At 44.2% G+C, this 23,705-nt stretch overlaps 1 protein-coding gene across 13 annotated transcripts in view; it reads left to right on the forward strand.

Annotated features, from left to right (window-relative positions):
• Mboat2 (membrane bound O-acyltransferase domain containing 2) overlaps nucleotides 1-23,705 on the forward strand; it is a 132,966-nt gene that overhangs the window by 2,717 nt on the left and 106,544 nt on the right. For 3 of the 13 annotated variants that reach the window (XM_011243889.2, XM_030246883.1, XM_030246886.1), the window contains exon 2: nucleotides 20,728-20,853. The exons of 9 other annotated variants lie outside the window; for them this stretch is intronic. The gene's annotated coding sequence lies outside the window, so the exon portion shown is untranslated. Of the gene's footprint in view, nucleotides 1-841; nucleotides 20,516-20,727; nucleotides 20,854-23,705 lie in introns of those variants that run through there. One more of the 13 variants, XM_011243890.2, reaches the window with a different exon arrangement.

Genomic DNA, 23,705 nt, shown 5'->3' on the forward strand with positions numbered 1-23,705 from the left:
TATCTGGGAGATTATGAGATCTTTAAGATAGGAAGTACCTGGCCCCCCGGCGTTTTGCTCTTTAGGGCCTGTTTTCCAAGTGACTTCCTTCCTAGTATAATTCTGAAGGTCTGTAGAAAGGAATGTGTGGAGGTGTGGTTTGAGAGAGGAGCCATCTTGAGGACCAGTTGTGCCAAAGAAAAGGAGCAATTGTGTGAGTCCCAGGCGAGATCAGGTGTCTCCATATCACGGGGCTTCTGTTCCTTATAAGTTGCTGATGTGGGGTTTTAGACTCCAGAGCAAGTACCAAAATGAAACTAAGAATAATGTCACTGATGATCAACCTATATATATATTTTTTTCTTGTTTCTTTTTCTTTCTTTCTTTCTTTCTTTCTTTCTTTCTTTCTTTCTTTCTTTCTTTCTTTCTTTCTTTCTTTCTTTCTTTCTTTCTTTCTTTCTTTCTTTCTTTCTTTCTTTCTTTCTTTCTTTCTTTCTTTCTTTCTTTCTTTCTTTCTTTCTTTCTTTCTTTCTTTTTTTTTTTGAGACAGGGTTTCTCTGTATAGCCCTGGCAGTCCTGGAACTCACTTTGTAGACCAGGCTAGCCTCGAACTCAGAAATCCACCTGCCTCTGCCTCCCAAGTGCTGGGATTAAATGCGTGCACCACCACGCCCGGCAACCTATATATTTTTTTCTTTTTTTTTCTTTTTTTTTTAAAGATTTATTTATTTATTATATGTAAGTATACTGTAGTTGTCTTCAGACACACCAGAAGAGGGTGTCAGATTTCGTTATGGATGGTTGTGAGCCACCATGTGGTTGCTGGGATTTGAACTCCAGACTTTTGGAAGAGCAGTCAGTGCTCTTAACCGCTGAGCCATCTCACCAGCCCCCTATATATTTTTTTCAACATCTTATATTATCTATTACATTTGCTTGGCCTTGCTCTGAGTTATCATGAGATTGCTTTCTAGTTGTGGCCCCCTCCGCTTCTCCCTCCTTACTTCCCATGATTACTGCTGTGAAACTGGGTAAATAGCCAGTATATTAAACAGCAGAACACTGGTTAGAGATGAGCCCAGAAACAGCCCCTTGACATAGGAGTCATTGTTTTATAGATCATGTGCCAAACTCTTGGGACAGGGAGAAGACAAGAAGTGGGGACTTGTGGTGTTTTGAAAGGTTTGAAGGAAGGAGAAAGATGTGTGGGAAGAAAGGTTAGATGTTACCAAGCAAGCAGACTCCAGTAGTATCTATAATGCCCAACACTTGAGAGTTTGGGAAGTGTTTCTATGTATTCTACATCAGTCAATAGGATCCTTACACCTCTGGAAGTCAGATATCGAACCTGAATTATTTAGTTCATATACATATGTGCACATGGCCATGCTTTTAAGTCTTTGCATAGACTGTCAGTTTATTTTGTAGTTTTGGTGTGGGAGAAATACTTTGGATATGTCTTTGTTTTAGAGCCGAACCTTTTGGCAGTGAAAGTGAGAAGAAGTAAGAACTGTCCAGAGTTCCAGATATTGGTGTGCTGGTGATTGTGGGTTGGGATAGGGAACCCAACCTCTGTGTGTGTGTGTATGCATGTATATCATATGTGTATGCATGTATATCATATGTGTATGCATGTATATAATATATATGTTTGAATGTATATCATATGTGTATGAATGTATATTATATGTGTATGAATGTATATTATATGTGCATGAATGTATATTATGTGTATGAATGTATATGTGTGTGCATATATGTGTGTGTTTGTATGTATATGCTTATATACTGTGTGTATTTATATATGTATGTGTGTATATGCATGTGTGCACACACTCGTGTGTAATAGAGAAAGAAATGGGAAGGCTTAAGGAATCTTTGCTCCTTTTTGGTCAGTTTATTTATTGACTTTTCTCTTAAGTGTCCTTCCACCTCACAGAGACAGCTGAAGAGGTGACGTTTTAGGGAAGAGTTAGCTTAAGACTGGCTTTTTTTGTGGCGCGGGGGGGGGGGGGGGGACACGGGACTGTTTTTTTAAGTCCCCCAACAGGTCTGAACTGTGATGACTGCTTTCATAGATGAAGGGATTGAAAGGAAGGCCTTCCAGGTAAACACAATAAGGAAGGAGAGCCAAGTCTGCATGTTCTAGGCTTAGCTCTGAGCTGCAGATAGAACTCATCTATCTACAGATGAGCTAACTTTATACTCGTAAGGGTCTGTCTCCATCACAAGATCATGTCACTTTATAGACATGCCGCTTCCTGTTTACAGTGTGTGTGTTGACTCTAGTTTAAAATACCATGACATTGTGTTTAGGGGCTGATTTAAAAAAAAAAGCCCCAAACTTGGTGGGATATAAATCAAAAGGTAGGGGAAGAAAGAGAAAAGTGGGCTAAGAATTTGAGGCAGCTTCAGTAGTGGAGAACTGAAGCTGCCTAAAGTTTAACCTAAAGCTAAGGAAAAGGTTCATGTCCTGGAAATGCTGTTAAATGTAGTGTCCCCGGATCCTGCCCGGTGCTCTTCATTAACAGGAAGTCCCAGTCTGTGACAGTGGCTTGGAGTTCCCTGAGTAGGGTGGGGGCCTTGCTCTGCCCATTGCTTGCTCTTGGGCAGTTACCACGCTTGCTCATTCTTTCAGATGCACTCCCTCTCTGTAGAGCCTTGGCTGTCCTGGAACTCTGTAGACCAGGCTGACCTCAAACTCACAAAGATCCACCTGCCACTGCCTCCTGATCAAAGGTGTGTGCCACCACACAGGGCTCACCTGTGGTTCCTTAAGTCCAATTTCCCTCCTCTGTAAAGTCAGAGTTATTAAGCACTATGTACCACTATGCACTCATAGATTATCATGAAACACAGAATCGGTATAACAGCCTGGCTCCCATAGATGTTTGACGCACAGCTTCTCCTTGATTATGAAAGACTTACATTTTGTATTTTTATTTTCAGAATTGCATTCTTAGTCTTCAGAACTTTCTTAGGAAAGGAAACTAGGAAGCTTTTTTTTTTTAATCCACACACTGATTGAAGCAGGATTAAATTGGAGTAAAAAGTGTTTTGCTGCCTCCTTATTGCTTCAGAGTTCTTTGTGACTTGATAATGTCCCTTCTGACTGCCCTGCCTCTCTAAGTGCATACAACCCTAGCCTCTCTCTGTTTATTAGGTCAGGGTGTGGCTGACTTGAAGTACTCAAAATAACTCACACACAGCCTTCACCTGCAGTCCAGTTTAACAGGTGGGATTCTGCCAGGATCAAATCTTGTAGTGTTTCTTTCAAAACAAGGCACATCTGTGAGCCTCAGAAGAGAGATCATTTAGTGCTGTTGAGGAGTGAAGCCCTCCCTTAGTCGCCATTTAAAAGCTGATGTGCGGAGAGTTAGTCTTTAGAGTTGAGGTTCAGCGATTAGAATTGTTAATTCACAGGTGTGACCAAGGACACGCCCCTCTCACCACCGCTTCCCATCCCTTGGGGGGGGGGGGGACACCTACATTCAGGCCTCTTGCTGCTCTCATCTATGACTCATTCCTTATTGGAACCTTGGGAGCATTATAGATCTGGCAGACTTCTGAGACGTTCGTTCTGCCCGCTGCTGCTTGTATCCATTGGGTTCTGGTAGGAGACAGATTGAACAGGCAAACCAGAGAGATTTAGGCGCTTAGAAAGATGTGGTGGGCGTGGGCAGAGAGAGCAGCAGGGAATGAGATGGTTCCCAGATCAGTTGCACTGTGAGTTCAGGGGCAAGAGGAAGGGAGAGGCAGCACCCCAGGAGGAGGGTGGTCAAGGAACAGGGGTGCTTGGCACGGAGTTGAGGCCTCTAGCGGAAGGGCTCAACCTAGAGTGAGTCTGAGGGGTGGCAGAGACACCTCTCCCTTTCCTCCCATCTTTGGGTCTCTGCAGAGGGTGGGTGAAGCCCTGGGGACATGGGGCAGAGCTGAAAGTGGAGCTGGAGGGATGTGTGGGTACCACCCAGCACTACTGCTGAGCTGCTTCTCCTGACTGAAGGACAGAGGAGGAGGAGCCCCGCCTAGGTGGCTTCACACCCTTCTCTTAGTCCCCTCCCCCTACACTTGGAGAGAGTATTTGACTCTTTTCTTGTCTTCCTAGGGCCTGCTCAATCTTTAGAACCTTTGTCCTAGGCCCTGTCTTTGACACTAAAAGACAAATCCCCTGGCAAACATGGGGAAGTGCAGCACTCACCTGTCACTTCCTTGTTTAAACTGTCACAGCTTCCATGTTGCTGCTGCAGTGCTTTCTACAGTGTGGCTGAGCCCATTTGTGTCAAAATCACTTGGGACTGTTACAAAAAAGTAGGTGTTCCCTGACTCTACCCAGTCCTGGAAATGAGGGCCAAGGAATGTGTATTTTGACAGCCCCTCCAACCCCCAATATTCCCCATCCCCATCAGAGGTAGAGATCTGGGTCAAATATTTCAGGTGCTTTCTATTACTAAAGTGTTATAAAAATATGGCCTATGGGGCTGGAGAGGTGACTTAGTGGCTGAGAGCACACACTGTTGCAGGAGACTTCAGTTAGCTTTCCTGCGCATATATCTGGTGACTCAAAGCCTTTGTAACTCTAGCTCCAGGGTATGTAGCATCCTCTACTGGACTCCACAGGTGCCTGTATACACGTGCACATGTCCACGCAGAGAAACATAATTCAATTAAAAAAAACAAGAAGCAGCGCTTAGGCTATAACCTCATGGTAGAGGGCTATGGGCTCTGCTTCTTGCCCATGCAGAAGGCTGTGGGTTTGATCCCTAGAACTGGAAAAAAAGAAAAAAGTAGGAGTGTTTTTAAAGTCTTTAACAAAGCAATGCACAATTCCCAATACACAATGCAGTTTAATAGTTGATAATCATAGCTATATGAAAAATGAGATTCATAGTGCACTCTCTAGGCCGTGTGACCCTGACATGGAACAGATTTTTGACTGAATAAAGTGTGTATTTTCTCTCAGTCAGTTCTGCCATGTTATCTCATGACTGTATGTACAGCTTCATATGTGGAAAGTGCTGGAAGTTTAGATCTGGTGTCCTTCCCAAATGTGAGGTTTGGGCCTACTGGTCTTCCTGGCGGCCTGGGAGAGGACAACTCCACTCATTCTCCCTGCGTGCTCTGGGAAGCACTGACCTAAGGTCAGGCCTGCTCCCTGTGAAGGGCGGCTTTCGGAGGTCTTGCCCCCTACAGCACCCACGTGCCCTCCAGCAGGATCCAGAGCTGTGTGTGTAGAATTCAGCCCTCACCCGATATGCAAGAACTAGTTCAACTCTGTAAACTTCGGTGGACTCCTTAGGACATTTTCATTTTTCTTTTACTTCTTCGCTTAATGAAACCATTTTTTTTCCTGCCCCAAACTCCCTGCATCCTTTTATGTCTGACAAACCTTTTTTAGTATTTATCTAAGGCCTGTGTCTTCCTGAGGGTGCCTTGTGTCCCTTGCTTTTCTTTTAGGTCTCTTGTATGTGTGTGTAATATGTCTGTGTTGGTAAAACATATGTACTTAGAGTATGTGTGATGCTTCGTCCCCTTTTGGAGAGCTGTCTTTCATGACCCATGTAGCCCCTCTGTAATGAGGCCTGTGCCCAGAGAAGAAAGACAGCTGTCACTCTGTCTGCCTCTCAGCTCTGGAGCTGTTACGAATCCTTATCATTTCCATTCTGTATCCTCCAGGTCTGGGTCTGCCTAGCCAGGTTCCTCTGGTTCTCATCAAAGGTGGCTTCCTTCTGACTCTCGGAAGCAGACCTTAGAGAGGTTCTTCTGATCTAGGGGTCTTCACCCTTGTTATTCAGGGCCTCTGTAATTAGCCTTATATACGTCCTTCTAGAATCTGCTCTGGTGGCACCTGTAGTATTTAACTTGGCTTATTCCTCAGGACACTGTGTATTCCTTAAGGATAGGGCCTGTTGTCTCCTGCTCAGGGCTTTCCTTGTGTGGAGGGAGTATGGACCAAGAGTGATGAAGGCCTTAGACTGACTATGCACTTGACAACTTATCTCTGTAAGTTTCAGTGTACTTTTCTTTTCCTTCTTTGTTTTTTCTTTGAGACAGGGTTTCTTTGTGTAGCCTTGGCTGTCCTTGAACTCATCTCAAGGACCCACCCTGCCTTTGCCTCCTGAGTACTGAAATTAAAGGCATGTGCCACAGTGGCTTGGCTCACCCCTCCCCGCCTTAAGACAGAGTCTCACTGCGTAGCCTTGACTGTTCTGGAACTCACTATGTAGACCAGGTTGGCCTCAAACTCTGCCTGTGCTGTCTGAATGTTGTGATTAAAGGTATTTGACACCATGCCTGGGTCAGTTTCATTGTCTATAATATAGGGGCACACAGTAGGTTGCAACTAGTAAGAGTGAGTAGTTATCATAAATATAAGCAAATAAATTCCAGAGCATGGGCACATGCATATCACTAACTTTGCAGGCTCTCTTTCAGGGATAGGGAGGCCAGAGCTGTATATGACTCCAGTGTAGCCTTTGGATTTCTCAGAACCTTTTCAGCCATCCTTCAGATAAGTGTATGCCAGGCAGCATCCATGTAGTGACTGCTGTACTCACAACACAGCAGCCCCGAGGAGTTGATGGACAGCGAGAGGAGGAGTCCCAGTGTCCCAGGGCACAGGCTGGGGTCTTACTGATGGTGTCTAGGGCATTCCTAGTAATCAGCCACAGCACCTTCACTCTCCTTCCCAAGGGCAGCCCCACTTTCCTGGCTGGAAGCTGCCCTCTGTCTCTTAGAGTTGGTGTATGGCCTGGACAGCGTCTCAGGGGTCAGGATTCTGGGGGGACAGCTCAGAAGATCACTGTTAGTGGGCACAAGCCCCTTTGACTGACTTTAGCATTTCCTTCCAGTCGGAAGTAGGGGCTGAAGGCAGGCAAAACATTGAAGATGAGTGCTTAAAAAAGGAGCCGAGCATAACTGTACTTCTTCTGTTGGCGTTCTCAGCTCAGGGGTCGGACTGTTTGGGAAGAGAAGCTTTAGCGACATGTTAACCTAGGGATCGAGACAAAAGAGGTCTTCAGATCGCACAGTTGTCTTTGTAAGGATCAGAATACTGCCACTTGTAGTGTCCCTTGCCTATATAAAGCAAGACCCTCCAGAAGGACTCCTTTGGAGTAATGTAATTCTTGTTTCTACCACCCCATCCTGTCCAGAGCAAGCCTAGCGTGGCCAGCAGGGGGTGAGGTTTTGGAAGATGCTTTCAGGTCACCCCAAAGGAACAGACTAACTGGTATCCTTGGGGCACGAGGAAAGTTCTGTTTAGCCATTGACAGCTGCCCACCAGATTTAACACACACCCTGACCAACTCTCCGTGTCTTGAACTACAATCTGCTGGTGATCGATCAGTAGTGATTAAGTAGAACACATCTAACTTAATTACCTACAATGACATTCTAGATGTTAACCAGGGATAGAAGATTGCTTGACATCAGAAGTTGAGCAGACTCTGGGGGTCATGGTTGGTGGTTGGTGTCCCTGTGAGATGACCAGGTCAAGGGGTTAGATGTAATGGCTCATCCCACTCTCTCCTCCTACTTCAAGTGCCCAGAGGGCAGGCGAGGAGTGGAGCTGCCCGTGCATCTGCTTCATGTGCAGCTGGGAAAGGGCACCCCTCCCCACCTCTGCTAATGGTTGCCGCAAAGGAATGTTGGCTTGGTGCCAAAGCTGCCTTTTCAAAGGGAAGCTGGGAATTTGGTTTTCCAATGGAAGCATGATTTTTAAATTTTGGATAATAATTTTTATGTTTCCCCATTTTAAGTCCCAGTAATGTCTCTAGATTAGGTTTAGCTAAATGGCTACTTGGAATTATGAGTTTATTATATTGGGAGTCCACTCTGAAGGGTGCTAACTGTATTCCGAGGCTTAGGAACTTTGACAGAGTGGATTAAAGCTAAAGTGGGGCTGGAAGCACCTCTGTGACTCGTAGCAGTATTGGGGGGCAGCCCTCATACTTCACTGTTTCATAAGTTGAACCCTGGGTTGACCCCGGGAAGTTTCCAGTTAAATTGCATTTGGCTGAAATGGTCGCATGTTGGATTTCATCTTGAAAGTTAGTATCCTGCTAAAAATGAAGGGCTGACATTTCATGCTATTGTTATTTTTATTCATTTTGTAGATCGAGGTATTCATACTTACTAATTGTTGTCAAAATTATCTTATGGAGTAAGGCATTAAAAAAGTGTAGCTAGTGAGAAATCAATTACTATTTGGAAAGGCCTTTGTTGTCTTACACGCTGTCGTTGGTATTTCCAGTTTTTCTTGAATGTATATTGATTTGGGGCCAGAGTGTTTTTATCACGTGATAACTTTTCAGGCTTTGGAATTTAAGTTTAATCCCCAGGCTGCTTCACAGCCGAGTGCTAGCGTGCCTTTTTAAATACTAAGTCTGACACAGCTGTTCGTATTAGCTGCATCCCCAGAATAGAAGTGACAGAGATTTTTGGTGTGTGAGTGGAGGACGGGCGAAGGGAAGGGACACTTGGTACCTCTGGAGATAGTCAAGGGCTCCTTAGTAGAAAATGACAATCCTGGGGACTGGCATTGCAGTCCCTGGGTAATGCCAGCTAGTTCTGTCGTCTTTTGTTCTTAGACAATACTCTCAAGCTGCATAATAATTTGGCATCGCGGCCTTGGGCTTTAGCAAGTGGAGATGGTGATATAGTCATCAAAATTGTTGAGCTGTGTGCTAAGATTTTTGATATTCATTGGGGGAGGATTCATTTCTGAAGACTCAGTTTCTTTATAAGATACAAGAAACATACAATAGAGGAGAAATCACAAGCTCCACAAAGCTGTTTGACATAGATGCTGAGTTTTACCACTTAGAACTGTAAAGTAGTGTGTGAGTTTTATTATTTCTGTTTTTATTCACTTATTTTTAAGAGTATGACATTGGGTAGGAGATATGTGAGTCCAGGTTTTTGTTTTTAAAGTCCTACTTGGAATATCAGAGCTAAAAGATGTTACAGACCCTTTCAACAAAGAAAAAAACAGCCTGGGACAGCGCCAGAAATCTGCTCTTGGAGTCTTTTCCCCTTTTTTGTATTTGTCAAAAGTGTGAACCTCTAGAGAATGATGAGCATATTAGAGTTCTATTTCTTGTTTTGTCTATAACTCCAGATTTGGTAAATGCTTGGCAGGGGAGTTAGCTTATAAAATGAAGGAGAAAGGCGGCACCAGGTCAGTTTGCCCTGGTTAGACGGGTGGCCCCGGCCAGCAAGCAAATACCTGCCTCAACTTCATAGTATAAGCAGTGTAAGCAGTGTGTGGCCGGCCAGGCGTGGAAAAGGAAGGGGGACTGTTCTGTGTCTTGCTGTTATTATATCAGGAAAGATAGACTGTGATACAAACCACGAACCTTGGATCTTGAGCTCAAGTAGGCTTGCCTCTGACCAGAGACACCATCCTGGACTGTGTAGATTTGGCAAGTGTTGTCTGTGTCAAAGTTAGTGATTGTATCCTGCCTGACGAGTTTGCTATTACTTAAGATGGTGAGAATTACCATTTGTTAGTAAAGATGGTGGCAGAGGATAAGTTTCTTATTTATTGAGTGCCATAGGTCAGTGCTATGAATCAGGAGCTGTAGTAAGTCCTGGAGAGATACGGAGAGCAGGGGCATACTTAGTGGGCGAGACGGACTGACAGATATTTACAGCATGTGAATCAGAGTCAGAAGACAGCTGTGTTAGAGTTTGGATAAGACTGCCACAGCAGTGACCCAGAGAGAGAGGGAGAGGGCAGGGGGAGGGAAGAGAGAGGAGGGAGAGCCCCACAGAACAGTTGTGGCATAAACTGCACATGGATGATATCTGCTCCACCTGCTGATATAAAGTCCCTTGTTTCATGTCACAGGTGTTACCAGCCACACTGAGGCTGGCTCATGTTAGGCAGCTGGGTTTGTATGAGAGTCCCCTGCAGCCCTTGTTAAAACAGTGGTTTTCCATAATGGCTGTGTTAATTTACATTTCCGCCCACAGTATGCTAGGATCCCCTTCCCCCATGTCCACGCCCGCACTTGGGTCTCCTGTGTCTTTGATGATAGAGCTCTTCTTGCTGGAGTGAGGTGGCATTTCTCCGTCTCTCCGGTGCCTTTGATTTGCATTTCCCTGATGATGAGTGATGTTGAACATTTGTACTAAGAAAATTTTACACGGGACAACAGTATCATCCGGCAGTTGTACAACTGTGTGTAAATGCAGAGGAAACGAAATCTGCGTGTTGAAGAAACATCTGCATTCCCGTGATTATTGCTGCGTTAGTCACAATAGCCAAGAAATGGGAACACCCCAGGTGTCTGTCTGTCAACCGATACGTGGAGGAAGAGAATGTGCTACATATACACAGGGGAATCCTGTCTGCATACACACATGGGAATCCTGTCTAGTCGTACAAAGAGTGAAACCATGCCTTGTATGGTAGCATGGGTGGAACCAGAAGATGTTATTGTCAGTGAAATAAGCTGGGAGAGAAGGAGGTGCATTGTGAACTCACTTTAAAAGTCCACCTCGGAGTGCGTAATGGCTCCCAGCATGTGAGGATCCAGTGTGCTGATGCACAGAAGGTAACTATAGGTAACAGTGATGGGCTGCGTATTTCAGAAAGCCAAAGGGAGAGGCGTTGATGTTTGCACCATAAAGAAATGCTGTCTGAGGGGGCGATAAAATAAGTGTGACCCAACGGAAACTCTGTACAACCTATGTGTGTATTGTCACATGGTATTCCACACATAGGGATGTTTTCAAAGTTCTCGTGTGTCAGTGAAAATTAAATGTAAAGTAAGTGTGTGGGCTATACCATCAGGGGTTCTGATTTAGTGAGGCGGAGTTGGATGGTTGGTTGTGTCTTAAGTTTATAGGTGATGCTGTCATAGTTCCCAGACATTCATTGGATGAGAAAGATAGGGGTCCCTGCTTACATGGCACAGACATTTACTTCTGCTCATGGTGCTTTGCAAGACCTTTGAAACATGGAAATGGAGCTGAGGGTGGCTAGGAGCTATAGCCAGCTGCAGCTCTGGTACAGTGGAGCCACTGGGCAGGCTTGCCTCAGCCTGGACCCATCTAAGGTGTGTGTGTGTGTGTGTGTGTGTGTGTGTGTGTGTGTGTGTCGGTGTGTGTTCATATATAGAACATAAGTGTGTTGCTCAGGCTGAAGGATACATTCTTTTTTTTTTTTTTTTTTTTTTTTCAGGCTTCTCGGAGCAAAAATACAACTTGCAGAGAGGAACAGTGTTTGTGTAACACGGGCTCACTCCTTCAGCAAACATTGGCCATGTGCTAGGCTTTTCAGTTTCAGAGAGTAGAGAAAGAGTAGGCAGGGTCTGATGATAGGGCTAATTAAAAGCCAAACACTGGGGCTGGAGAGATGGCTGGCGGGTTAATAGCACTGACTCAAGACCTAAGTTTGATTCCCAGCATGCACAGACTACTCACAACTGTCTGTAACTCTGGTTCTGTGTGGAATCTGCCCCTCTCTTCTGCCCTCTGCAGGCACCAGGCGTGGATGAGGTACACAGAGAGGCATGCAGGGGAAAACACACACCCTAAAACAAACCCCATTGCACCTGACATTCAGGAGCCAACCTGTGCTTACTTACCGAGAGGAAGGTGTTTATGCCTCCCGGTCTCTGTGTGCACAGAGCTATGACACTCCAAGTGCTCTGTGGATGGCGCTGCTGTTGTCAGGCAGCCTTTTATGCAAACTGTCTGTTTGCAGAAATAACACTTCCTGGGGAAACCTCTGGCCTGGGTGGGCTGACTGCCACTTGAATGCCCCTGGATGTCACACTTGTTCCCATTGTGAAGGCATCCGTTTCCATTTTCCAGGTAGTTGTGGTTGCTTACAAAGTTTCTGGATAAATTCACAAGTGTCCCAAGTAGCTATCTTCCCAGTTACCTTCTAGAGAGTTGGGGCACCTCTGATTCTCATCTCCTGCAGCTGGTTGGTTATGAATGATTACATTTTAGTGGGCTAGGTGTCAGGCAGTGCCTTGGGCTTTCTCACGAGCGGACATTTATGTCTCTGGTGGGGTAGGGTCAACGTCTGAAAGCCTAGTGTTTGAGCACTCTTTGCTCATTTGAAAATGAATTCATCAGTTTGCCTTGCTGTTTACTAAAAGGCACCAAAAAGACCAAAGTTGTTGGTTTAGCACTGGGCACGTTCTCAAAACTAATTCTGAGGAGATGGGCCCCAAGCATCTTTCCTGTAGACTTAGCGGGCTCATATCTGAGCTAGCTCACGTGAGCTAAGAGGTGTAAGAAGAGTGGACTATGGGAAAAGCTTGTATAAGTCTGTTAAAAGAGGGACTCAACCCTGCAGGGGTCCAGTCTTCACCTGGTGTTAGGATGGTGTTAAAGCCACACCCAGGCAGATCACCGGAGACCCTCTCATTATTCCTGCAAACAGTTGTTTGTCTTTCTCAGATCCATACAATGTAAGATTCATAGAATGTCAGAGGAGTTCTGACTGTTGACTTCCGGACTGTTGACTTCCGGGTTAATGAGAACTGTGGATGTTAGGGTGCCCCCCCCCCCCATGCCTCCCCTTTCTTCACATTGCTTACATGGTTTTTGTTACTCATGTGTTTGAGGTTTTTTTTTTTTTTTCTTTTGAGAGATTGTTCTGGCAGAGCTACCATTTTGCTTTTAACCCACAAGATAAGAAGAATTCACCAACAGCTTTTTCACGAAGGACCGTTTTTATGACAACTGAAACCAACAATCAGAGGCAGTTCTCGAAGTTCATTTAATGCTAGCACATGAAATGGTTTCACAAACGGGAATATTAGGGACAGTAATTTTACAGGAAAATAAGCGTGTCTTAAAGGATCTAAGGTCCTTGCTGAGGTGGTTTGTGTGAGTCCTCTCTCGATAGTCATTTGTTTTCCATTCATAGCCCTGTCTTCATTAGCTACCATGGAATTTTACTCTTGTAGAGACAAGTGGACTTGTAGGTTAACTGGTAGCTGGTGAATGTATCAGACACAGAGGTGATTTGCATGCTGAATTGCATACATAATGATTATATGTATTTGAAGCTAATATTTGTTAACAATAAATATGCACGATATGCATAGTTTATATAACTATTTTCTGATCAGAAATGATGGCAGCTTGGACTGTGTGTAGATGACTACTGATCACTGTGGACTTAGGGCAGCTTTGAGTGACTAGGAGGCAAGTAGTAGCCAGAGCCAAAGCCAAAGCAGAGTCGTGGACTTGGGCTCAATGACAGAGCAAACCCAAACTTCAGTCCCTCTGAAGAAGTGAGATGAAGTTAGCTATTTCGTGTTCTGACCCCTCTGTGAGTATTGGCACATGTTCATTTCCATTTTGTCTGTTTTGATATTACTGCTCAAGTAGGGATCTGAATTTACATTGTATTTTTTAACCTGGTATAGAAGATTATGTCTCTATTGTATAACCTACAAAAGTAGTTAAGTAAGGAGATTTCAAAATCAAGCATTATTCTCCATCCACAGACAATTTCCTAGACTTACTAAAGTTACTACTGTGTGCGCGCACGCTTGTGCACCACAGAACACAGAGGGCCGCTCTCAGGACTTGGTATCACCTTCCACTTCCACGTTTCCCCTGGCCCACTTACTCAGAGCTAGCTGGCCCCGGAGCTTCTGGGTGAGTCTTCTGTGTCTATCTCCCATCCCGAGGTGGAGTGCCGGGATTCCAGGTATCAAACTCATCTGGCCTGTGTGGCGAGAAGTCTTCGGAGCCATCTTGCCAGCCTGTTAACGTGTTTTACTTTCTTTAGAGGGAATAGGTAGAGTTAAACAGAATTAGGCTCACGTGGAATGTGTTGTTTTTGTGAACTTGGTTTTTGATTTAACATTGAGAAAAGTCAGTGCTTTCTAAAGTATGTGTGGTGGTGAGCTATACATTGTGTTATTCCTCAGTTTGTAATCTCCACTGTCCAGAGCTTGCAGGAGGTTTCTTAGGCCTGTACTGCTTGCGTCTGTTACTCTCTCAGGAAGAGGTTTCTTGAGTTTAAAGTGACTCGGAAAATCACTAGTTGTTTTTTCAAACTTATTTAACATTGAACTTTTCAGTTGTTACAGTTTATTGGTTTCAATATTTTCACTGCTCTGGGCTCTCCATGCCTCTGCCTTGTAGACGAGGTTCTGCTCTGTAGGACTGGACTGCTCGGCTTGTGTGGCCCAAGGTGCCTCCCCCACAGTGCCTGGGACTTGGTGACCTGGATGGGAGGACTAGGGACTTGCTTTATCAAGCTGTGTGGCCAGCTCTTCTTTGGCCTTGGCTGAGAGGGATCCTTAGGCTATGTTCTCTGTCCATGTTTATTTACCAGAGAACGTTTCCTGTATACCGAGCCTTGTGCCAGCCTCTGCAGATATTTGACACATGTTTAGGTGTAGTTTTATGATGATGGTATTTTAAATTTTGTAAAAATTGGACCAAATTAATTAAGCCTCCAAATCACTGATCGTTCTATCAGCATAAAAACAAACAAAAGTCCGAAGCATGCTGTTACCTCTAAGCAGGTCTGAGAGTTTCATCATTATGCCTCAGTTATTGGTACTGTTTCTTCATAAGGTTCACTCTGGGATCTCATAGTGCATTGTGGCTGGCTGGTGATCTTCAGGGGTGCTGAGAGCCACCTGCAGCAGCACTGCTGTCTGAGCTGTCTGCTTGTGTGGCCCAAGTCACTGTAACTAGGAGCCATGAACTACACAGATACTGACATCTGGCCCCGTGTCATGTTGCTGATGAGTGGGAACAGCTCTGCTCCTCTTTGGTGTCTGAACTGTGGATGATGAGGGAACGAAGAACTGGCCCGACACTTTGGAATTCAAACACCGGGGAGGTAGAGACACCCTTGGGACTCATGAGCTAACACACACATATGTATACATATACACATGTGCAACATACATATACATCTATACATACACGTATACATGTGCACACATATACAACACACATGCATACATAAACACATATAAGATGCTTACTGGCCAGCATGCAAGTGCACACACAACATACACATGTGCACACAAGCACATGAACACACACACACAGTTGAAAATAAACATTTAGTGTAAATAATACTATGTCGTTTCCTTGTGTGGTTCTCTCTCTAAGATGCTTGTGCGACCACTTCTTTTCCATGATGTAGCTTCCTTCTCCATCTCCTGCATCAACATAGAATCTCCTGTTTCTTTGCTCTTCCCCCCCCCCCCCCCGTCTTATTTACATATTTTCTTCACAGACATGCCTGGTGCCTGAGCAGTTGTGGATTATGACCTCTGATGAGATGACTTCTTTTAGGTTTCATTTCTTAAAGTTAACTGTATAACTGGACAGCCAAGTGTCTTGTTTTGGCATTAACTTCTGTGTTAAATTAGTAAATTGTCAACTTTGGGATCTCATTTTTCTTTTTGGGAGACTGTGGGGTTCAGTGTTATATAAATCAGAAGCAAGTCACTTAATGGCACTTAGAGATGTAGAAGCCACGGTTCTTGTGGTGGGGCATGAAGGTGAAGGCACGGTCGGGGTCAGAGTTCTAGGACTATTTGTCTCTTGATGGTTTTAGAGTAAATCAGAGAGGCAGACATGGTTCGAATCTGCAGCCTCGTTCATAAAACCCAGAAAAAAACTGGACAGGATGAGGCGCAGGGATTGTGCTGCAGAGTGAGCCTTGGCTTCTAAATTGCTTTAACCCACTCACTTCGCATGTAAAAGTGGGACATCTGTGGGTTCCTTCTGTAAAAGCCTGAAGTGAGCACCTTCTGCAGGTTGTGGGGTTCAGAGAAAAACCCATAGAGGAAGCCACTCCTCATGGGCAGTGAGGCGGCAGAAGTACTCAGGGGTCCAGAAGCAAGACACGGAAGGAAGAAAGATTGGAGAGGAACTTGGGGCCTAGGGAGCAGCGGATTCTTGCAGACAAGCAGAGCTTGGAGTGAGGGCTTAGGAAAGCTCTCTGGACAAAGGGTTTGCAATGTAATGGGTGCTGAAGGACTCCTAGCTGAGATTATCCTGCTGATTCCTGTGTGTCTAGATCCCTATTTTGTGATATCCTCGGCTGTAATATCACTTTATTACTCTTTATATTGCAGGAAAACTGGCTGGTCATTATAGACTAGCTGGTGTTGGCTTGATGGTGAATAATTGATAACAATTATTATTAAGTATAAAGGATTCTAACAGTGACAGTTAAAATAGTTCCAGATGAATCAAAAAACCTAGCCAAACAAAAGTCACACACACACCCTGAATATTTCCTCTGATTCGTGTTTTGCTGTGTTGTTTTCTTTTTATTAGTAGGTAGTAATCAAGAAGCCGGGGTATAGCTGAGTAATGGGTAATTTACAGATTTTAATAGCAGTGTGTACTTTTTAATTAAAAAGTAATAGCAAAGTAGGAGAGATTTTTGTTGTATTAAACACAGCACAGCTCTGTTTGGATGCTTCATCCTGTAAGGAGTAAGTATTGATGGATGGAGACTCTGCCTGTGTGAAGAAGTCTGTGAGGTTCCATTGAGCCACAGGCCGCACAGACAGACAGACAGACACTGGCTCTTTGCCTTCCCATGCTCTGCTAGGAATCCATATGTGAATCCAATCATCCCTGGCCTCCACTCAGCTCTGTAGTCTGTGCGGCTCTGTGCATGTTTCTCCTTTGTTTGCTTGGTGACAGGTGAAGTTGTGCATACATCCTTATGGATGCAGTTACCTACTTGGGTCCCCAGCCAAAACAAGGTTGCTTCAATCTTCTGATTCCAGAGTGAGCATCCACATGAGTTTTTAAATAATCGTTTCTGACCCTACTGTAAATTAATCACATTTATTTAGTATATTGGTTACTTCTCTGTTGCTGTGATAAAACTCCATGACCAAGTCCACTTAGAGAAGGAAGAGTTCGTTTTGGCTGAGGGTTAGAGTCCATGATGCAGGAGCAAAGGTGTGGGAGCAGGAAGCAGAGCGGTGCCTGAAATGACGGAGTCCTTAAAGTCCCTCAGCCTGCCTCCAATCACATATCTGTCACACTCTTCCTAAACTTCCCAAACAGCACCATCCGCTGGGGACCATGGTTCTCAGCCTTCCTAATGCTGCAGCTCGAATACAGTTCCTCTTGTTGTGGTGACCTCCAACCATAAGGTTAGCTTTGTTGCTGTTGCTTAACTGTAGTTTTGCTCTTGTTATGAATTGTAATGTAAATAGTTTTGGAGCTAGAGGTTTGAGAAAGGGGTTGAACCTTAGACTGCTCATTCACTCACCTCCTGGAAATGGGAATAGCCGACTGAGCCTGGTTGTTAGGTTTGGTCTCATCTTAAAATTCTGGCTTCCCTGAAAAATTGCTTGGTTGTTTTTCTATTTTCTTTTTTCCTATTTCTTCATTTTCTTAAATTAGTAATCATTTCACAGGCTACCAGACTATTATGTGGGCTGATGGAGCCTACAAGCTGCCTCCCCATTGTAGCTGGTCAGTATGTGACAATTCTGACTTTTCATCAAGACTACAGGCAAAGTGGGCAAAATCTATGCTATCATTTCCACAGAGGGAGTGCCCGCCCCTGCTGGGCATCTCCTGGTTACTGACACCATGGGTTTCCTCTGGATGTCTTTGTAGTAGCACCATTAGTTCTGGTTACAGGTGGCATGGTGGTCACCCTGCTGCCTGATAGACCCAGCCAGGGTTGCAACTGGTCAGTGGCACCACTCACGTAGCACTCAGATCTGATGACCCTTGTGCCCTGTGGTTTCCATGGCAACACTGGTGAGAACTACACTGAGAGGAGCTTCTGAAGTGAGCAGAGATACAAAGCAGAAAGTCTGAGAGTTCATTGAGAGGTAATGAGATCTCACTGAAGGGTTGTTTTTTTTTTATGCATATGAGTGTTTGCATGTTTATTTGTCTGTTCACCACATGCATACCTGGTGCCCACGAGGGCCAGATTGAAATCCTGGAACTGGAGCTGCCCTGTGGGTTCTGGGAATTGAACCCACATCTTCTGGAAGAGCACTCAGTGCTCTTGACTGTTGAGCCCCCTTCTCTATCTTAAAGAATTATGTGTTGGCTTTATAAGCTACTTATTCTAAGCCTGCCTATATATATATATGCAAGCAAAACACACACACATACACACACACACACACACACACACACACACTAAAATATAAACTGTTTTTAAAAAACAGGTGGCTGCTGGGAGATGGCTTGGTGGGTAAAATGATTGCCATGTCTAAGCATGGGGACTGGGGTCATATCCTTAGCACACACAGTACACACACCTATTTTACAGGTAGGCATGGTGGCTCAGAATCTGAAGCAAACTGGCTAGCTAGACTACTTGAATTGGTATGCTCTTGGTTCAAGTTAGAGACTTTGCCTCAATTGTAAGGTGAATAGTGATCTAGGAAGTCACTCAATATTGATCTCCCATCTCCATACATTGGCAAACTGTATGCCTGTGTAAATGTGAACCCCCACCCCCACTCACATACCCATCCCACACACCCCTAAAACAAACCCCCTGATAACTGAACATGGTGTCACATACCTGTAATCTCAGCACTTGGGAGGCTGTGGCAAGCTTGTAGAGAGTTCAATGTCAACTCATACAACATAGCAAAACCCTGTCCCCAGCTACACGGGACACTAAGCAGGCGAATCTTAACTTCACAGCCATCCTGGACAGTGTATTGAGAATATATTGCAAAATCAAAAGCAGAGATACTGGGGATATAGCTTGGCAGTGTAAGCTAACATGATTCCCTGGATTGAATGACTGCATACCTAATAACATCTCTCCATACCGAGTCAGAGGTGGAGGAGGAAGAAGAAACAGTTAATATTGGCAACCATTAGGAAAAAAAAACAAAAAACAAAACTACTGCCTTTCATTTGGCTGATTGAATTTTGCTGTTTGTTATTGAACCAGGGTCCTCCTGTGTTGTCTGGGCTACCCTGGAGCTGCGTGTCCTCTGCCTCAGCTGATCTTACCTGTGAGCACCCCTATCTTAGCCAGTTTGGCATATATGATTTTAATGGTCATTGTTTCTCTTTTGGGAGAAACTTCCAAAGACTTAGTGTAGGCAGGAAAACAGACTTTAGAACTTTTTCTGTATGTTTGTCCTTGAAATGTGGTGTTAAATTTTTGCTCTTAAAAATTTTGTTATAAAGTTCACAATTCCTGCTGCTGGTAGAAGTTTGGAAAGTATGTTGCTAGTTTAAAATTTTAATGTTATCGCCCTCAGGGATAACATTTCTCCCTTGAGAATTTGTTTTTCCCACTCTGCGTGATTTGGGTCATTATTCTGGAAACTTCTGTGTGTGGTTGCCGTGTCAACCAGGTTCATTATGTCTCTTCTTTAAAGGTGTATTTTTATTTTATTTTAAGTCATGTGTACTTGTGTGTTTCTATACACTTCAGTTTGGGTGCCTGCGGAGGTCAGGAAAGGCATGCGATTCCCAGGGACTGCTGTAGTTACGGTGGTTATGAATCAGCGAATTGGGTGCTAGGCATTGAACTGGGGTCCTTTGTGAATGTTGTCTGCACTCTTGACCCCTAGCTCCAAAGGTCAGCATTTCAAAGGTGAATCCAGGACCACCTTTCCTCATTAGACTTTTCTAAAAGGATTCATTTTTTATTTTATGTGCATGAGTGTTTGCATGTGTGCACCGTGTACCACATGCACACCTGGCCCCCTAGGGCCTGAAGTGAGCATCTGATCCCTGGAGCTGGCGTTATAAATACTTGTGAACCACTGTGTGTGTGCTGAGGACTCAACCGAGGTCCTCTGCAGCAGGTGTTTTTAACCACTGAGCCATCTCTTGGTGGGTTCCTGTAGACTTTTATTTCGCTAGAAGCACATATCCAAATATCTTTTTTTTGTTTGTTTTTGTTTTTGTTTTGTTTTTGAGTATAGCCCTGGCTGTCCTGGAACTCACTTTGTAGACCAGGCTGGTCTCGAACTCAGAAATCCACCTGCCTCTGCCTCCTGAGTTCTAGTATTAAAGGCATGTGCCACCACGTCCGGCTCCAAATATCTTCTTAAGAATTAGTATGTAGAAATTAAGCTCTCGATCCTTTGCAGTTTGGAAATACTTTCATAGAATTTTAGGTTGAAAAGAAGGTTCCCTTAAAACACGAGGCGTTGTGCTGTTAGTTTACAGCATTGTGATCAGAATCATGGAGCTGGTTTACCTCTCTGTGTAGGTGATAGCGTCTCTTTCTTGAAGATTCGTAAGATCTTCTGGTTATCTGATTCTTGGAAACCTCATATTATTGTATCTGTGTGGGTACCTGGTAAACTCAGTGCAAAGATTGATGCTCTTCATCTCTGGGAGCTCTCTGGGATTATTTCTTGGAAGACGAAGACTCCTCTGCTGACTTCACTCCTACCCCCAATTGTTTTGTCTCTGGAATCTTCCTTGGGTTCTAGACTTTGTGTTCAGGTTCTAGATCCACCATTCCTAAAGTATCTATCTTTTTACCCAAGCCTTTGGGAGACTTTCCCCAAATGTAATTCACAACCTGATGTGTTTTCCAGAAATTGTGCTATAGGTATTCCCAGTCATGTATTTTCTTCTAGAACTTTCTTCCTATGTTCTATCAAGGGATGGGTGTCATTGACTCCCCTCTTCCATGACCCCAGAAGATAACTGTATGGCTGCTGCAATGAGCAGAATATACTGGAAGTGATGGTGTGTGATTTAATCAGGAGAGGACAGTCTTCCTTGGTGTGCAGCATCTGTCTCTGTTTCTCTTTTTCTTAGAATGTCTGTTCTTGGAACCCAGCTGCCATATTGTGAGGAAGCCAACCCACATTGGAAGGTTTCCTGTAGCTGTTTGATTCCCCCAGCTAAGGTCTGAGATGTCAGCTCCCATCAACCCCTTGACATGTGAGTGAATGTACTTTTAGATAAATTCCAGTTCCTGGCTGATGCCAAGTCAAGCAACTCTGAGCCATCCCTGCCAAACCACCCAAGTGGCAGATTTTAGAGCAAAAGAAATGTTATAAGTTTTAGAGTAATTTTTATGTCACCAGAGTTTTCGCTTTCATGGTGACACACTTTAAAACCATTTATTCAAGTTTAATTTATAGATGATATATTACACAGAGCTTATATGCAATGTTTGATCAGTTAACACAGTAGAGGAGAGAACGCAGTACAAAGTTAGATGGGGCTGGTGAGATGGCTCAGCAGATAAGAGCACTGACTGCTCTTCTGAAGGTCCTGAGTTCAAATCCCAGAAACTGTATGGTGGCTCACAACCATCCGTAATGAGATCTGACACCCTCTTCTGCTGTGTTTAAAGACAGCTACATGTACTTACATATAATAATAAATAAATCTTTGGACCAGAGCAAGCAGAGGTCCTGAGTTCAATTCCCAGCAACCACATGATGGTTCACAACCATCTATACAGCTACTGTGTACTCATATACATAAAATAAATAAATAAATCTTAAAAACACAAAATGTTAGATCAATTGAAAGAGATTATCAGTTTGCTTATAACCTAAATATCATAGGAAGACATTATTTTTGTTTTTGTTTTTTAAATAATCTATTTACTTTAGAATAATTGTAAATTTATAGAAAGCTGAATTCTCATAGACCCACATTTGGTTTTCCTGTTAACACATTATTTCAGAGTGGCCACTTACCATAGCTTGTGAAGCAACATTGATGCCTTTTTAAACAACATTCTGCAGTTTGCTTGTATGTTATTAGGTGCCATGACATAATGGATAAATAATAGCATAATAATAATGCATACTCTGGTTGTACCTGAAGTGGAAGTCTGCGACTAGGTTACCAACGTGGTTGGTTCTGGTGAGGGATCGCTTCCTGACCTGCCGATGATGCCCTGAAAGTGTGTTCTCACTGAGAGTGCAAGTTTGCTGATTTCTATCTATTCCCCGTCTCTAAGATAGGGTGCAACGTAACCCAAGCTGGCCTCAAGCTTGCCATGCTGCTGGAGATGGTCTTGAACTTCTGAGCCTCCTGCTTCCTGCGTGCCGGGGTTACAGAGGTGCACCAAAACACCGAGTTTATTCTGTACTGGACAGTGAACCCCGCTCTTTGTGCATGCTTAGCCAACAGTCTGCCACCTAAGTCACACCCACAGGTTCTTTATATAATGACTAATACCGAGTCTAATGTCCTTCCAGATACCAACCACTCCATTAGAATCTGAGACTTAAACGTGTGACTTTTAGGGGGACACGGGTCTGTATGAGCTCTTTGCAGGTCTCCATATTACACAGAGTCATGTTTCCTTAGGCATCGTTTTATCGTTGTGACAGTTTCTCAGGCTTCTGTTGTTTTGATGAACCTGGCATTTGTAGACACTCCCTCACGTGTCTGTCTAATGGTTTTCTCCTGATTAATCTGGGCTTCTGGGTGACTGGGGAGAAGACCACAGGGTTAGAGTGTTACTTTGATCTGTCATGTGGGTTTATTCTGGGCTACCACTCATGGCTGACATTAGCTTTGATCACCTGGCTGAGGAAGTCTGTCGGATTTCTCCACTGAGAATCTCCTCTGCGGTACGCCCAGTTCTCATGTAGCACTCACTAGAAGCCACCCTGAGGAGCCCATGCACTGGCTATTAGACTGTTGGATGTCCACATCCTATTAGACTGTTGGATGTCTACATCCTCTGCTTTGCTTTTGTATTTTGAGTTATTTCATCTTTTGTTGGTTTATTTACTTGTTTGAGACACGTCTCATGGCCTGAATTCCTGATCCTCCTGCCTCCAGCTCTTAGGTGGTTAATGTCTTTTTATAAAAATTATGTTGGTAGTGGCTGGAGAGATGAATCAGAGGTTAAAAGCATCCTGCATTGCAGAGGGACCTGGACTCAGATGCCAACACTCACAGGGTGGCTCACGACCATTAGTAACTCTAGTTCTTGGGAATCCTGCATCCTCTGTTGACACTGCATGCTTGTGGTGCATATATACACATGGGTGGTGAATATACATACAGGCAGGCAGAACACCCACACACATGAAAATAAGTACAGTAATTTGCTGCTGTTGTTGAGGCTGGAGACATAGATCAGTGACTAAGAGTACTTACTGTTCTTGGCAGAGGTTGCAAGTTCTGGTCCCTTGGCAGCTTACAAGTCCCTGTAACTCCAGTTTCAGAAGATCCAGTGCCCTCTTCTTGCCCTTGCTGCCATTGACACACATGGCACACATGCTCACAGCTTTGCACGCATTCGCACACAAAGTATTTTTTAGTGTGTGGATGGCAAGAGTGGAGTTGGGGAGAGCAGTTGGGGGGTCTAGGCTAGAGAACAGTGCCTGGCTCTGAGAAGTGGCTACAGCTAAGGTATACTTGGAGATCTAGTGTGACTGATGGATTGAACCTGAGGAAGAGCAGGGATGCCACTTACATTCAGGTCTCAGCCTGAGTGGCCAGGCGTGGGGTGGAGCGGAGCTGAAGGGGGAGTGGCTTTGGAGCGTGGGAAGGAGACTGTATGAAGGCTTTCCCTTTGGCTGTTTTTAACTTTCAGAAGTATGTTACCCTTTGAAGCAGAAATGCCGGGTGGCCATTGGAGATGTGAGTCTGCGATCAGGGTGTACAGTGGGGCTTAAGATTAAATTCAGAGGTTACACATTTTATCTTTAAACCACTCCATTGTGGTCTCAGAGAAAGAATTTGGCTTCTAATAAGGAATTTGTGCTAATTTGATCAGAATCATGAGAAAGAATAAAATCTAACAACCTTTTTTTTTC

The sequence above is a fragment of the Mus musculus genome, chromosome 12, assembly GCF_000001635.26.
Source record: "Mus musculus strain C57BL/6J chromosome 12, GRCm38.p6 C57BL/6J".
Taxonomy (NCBI): domain Eukaryota; kingdom Metazoa; phylum Chordata; class Mammalia; order Rodentia; family Muridae; genus Mus; species Mus musculus.